Raw genomic sequence first — 2500 nt, 5'->3', positions numbered from 1 at the left:
TCGAGAAATTAGCATACGTGTTGGTGTCAAACAGGGTGACCCCATGTCACCCCTGCTCTTCAATCTTGCCATGGACCCTTTGATATGCACCCTAGAGTCACACGGAGTTGGGTACTCCATTGATACCGACCACGTGACAGCTCTTGCGTTTGCTGATGATTTGGTGTTGGTGAGCGAATCTTGGGTTGGTATGGCCGCCAATCTAGCGATCTTGGAATCATTTTGTGGGCTATCGGGATTGGAGGTTCAGGCCAGAAAGTGCCAGGGCTTCATGATAAGCCCAACCAAAGATTCATATACGGTGAACAACTGCGACCCATGGACTATCAAAAATAAAGATGTCCATATGATCCAACCTGATGAATCAACGAAATACCTTGGTCTGAAAATTGGCCCTTGGACTGGCACTATACAGCCTGATCTACATTGTCAGCTAAAGACATGGATCTCGAAAATCGATGAGGCGCCTCTGAAGCCAACTCAGAAGGTTGAACTACTCAATGCCTATGCCCTACCCAGATTGTTATATCCTGCAGACCACTCGGACTGCAAGCAATCAACTCTCCGTGGGTTGGACCAAGAGATTAGAAAGGCGGTAAAAGGATGGCTCCACCTTCCCGCTTCAACTTGTGATGGACTGTTATATGCCAGAGCCCGAGACGGAGGCCTTGCCATCTTGAAACTGGAAAAAACAATCCCTTCGGTTCAAGTTAGAAGGCTGCAACGTATAGCAAACTCGTCCGATGCTATCACCCGTAATATTGTGTCCTCGCAGGGTATGGAGGAAGAATACCGTAATTTGTGGGTACGAGCAGGGGGTGACAGTGATGCAATCCCAACATTCGTTCTCAGGGACTCGGTGTCAAAAGAACCTGTATATCCGAGACCCTGCGATTGGAGGGAGCATGAATTTCAGAGATGGTGCGAAAAGCCGGTTCAAGGAAGGGGCATTGTAAACTTTGCGCATGATAGAATCAGTAATGCTTGGTTGAGGCCATGGTGCGGCTTTAAACAATGCTTCTTTATCGCAGCACTACAACTAAGGGCAAATATTTACCCAACAAGAGAAAGCTTGAACAGAGGCAGAGATGGGGCCTTACGTTCCTGCAGGAAATGCTCTGCCAGACTCGAGTCCCTTTCGCACATTCTCGGTCAATGTCCTGCAGTACAGAAAGCAAGAATTGCGCGACATAACAAGATCACTAACATTCTGGCAGACGAAGCGGCTAGATTGGGCTGGTCTGTATACAAAGAGCCACGGTTCATATCCGAGACGGGAGAGATGAGAAAGCCTGACCTCGTGTTTGCAAAAGATGAGGAGGCGGTTGTGATCGATGTCACCGTCCGTTTTGAGCTTTCAAAGAATACCTTGTCAGATGCTGCCTCGCACAAAGTTTCGTACTATACCCCTCTTGGTGATCAAGTCAAAGTGCTGACGAAGGCTAGCAAGGTCACATTCTTTGGATTCCCGGTTGGGGCAAGAGGAAAGTGGCCCCTTGAGAATAACGAGGTACTTACCTCCCTGGGCCTGACCAAACCCAGAACGACATCACTGGCCAAGATGATTTCCCGCAGAACGCTGCTTTTCTCTCTTGATATTCTGAGAATGTTCTGTGGAAATTATGCGGTCTATGAACAGTCATAGACAACCTCCGAAACAAATAATAGTTTTGTTTTAAGATGTCATTTGTTTTAGATTGATTTTGTTATTTTCGAAGGTGAAGTCGGTTTTTATTTCATTTTACTATTTTCCACAATTTAGATTGTTATTTTCCAAGACGAAGTCTTGGTTCTTTTTTTTATTGTTAGTTTTTTTTTTTTTTTAACACGTCGTATTTGTTACTTTAGAGCTTAGAGGGGACTTTATTTTCGCCTTACTATTTTCTGCCTACAAAGAAGATTAAAAATAAGCTTTTTTCAAGATGGTTTTGTTATTTTCCAAGGTGAAGTCTTGGTATTCTTATTTTACTATTTTCCATAAAGAAGACCTTTCTTTTAGATTTTGTTATTTTCCAAGACGAAGACTTGGTATTTTTATTATATTGCCATTTTTTTACACGAAACTTATTCAAGAGCACTTATATAGATTAGACTTTGTTATTTTAATTCTTTATTTTTGGACTACATCAGTTCGAGAGTCCTGTAACTTACTATTTTCTGCCTACAAAGAAGATTAGAAATAAGCTTTATTTAAGATGTTTTAGATTAGATTTTGTTATTTTCCAAGGTGAAGTCTTGGTTTTTTATTTTACTATTTTCCACAAAGAAGACTTTTCTTTTCTTTTAGACTTTGTTATTTTCCAAGACGAAGACTTGGTATTTTTTTGCTATTTTTTACAGGAAGCTTTATTCAAGAGCACTTATATAGATTAGACTTTGTTATTTTAATTCTTTATTTTTGCACTACATCAGTTCGAGAGAAGACTACAAACCAGCTTTATTTAAGATGTTTTAGATTAGATTTTGTTATTTTCCAAGGTGAAGTCTTGGTTTTTTATTT

At 41.0% G+C, this 2500-nt stretch overlaps 1 pseudogene; it reads left to right on the top strand.

Annotated features, from left to right (window-relative positions):
* The window catches only part of LOC142913816 (28S ribosomal RNA), a 10613-nt pseudogene that overhangs the window by 5090 nt on the left and 3023 nt on the right, over positions 1–2500 (top strand).

Source organism: Petromyzon marinus, unplaced genomic scaffold, assembly GCF_048934315.1.
Source record: "Petromyzon marinus isolate PM22_M1 ecotype Great Lakes invasive population unplaced genomic scaffold, UKy_Petmar_22M1.pri1.0 PM_G_Scaffold_26, whole genome shotgun sequence".
NCBI classification, from domain to species: domain Eukaryota; kingdom Metazoa; phylum Chordata; class Hyperoartia; order Petromyzontiformes; family Petromyzontidae; genus Petromyzon; species Petromyzon marinus.
The sequence above is the reverse complement of the archived record's forward strand: the minus strand, read 5'-3'. Positions and strand labels throughout refer to the sequence as shown.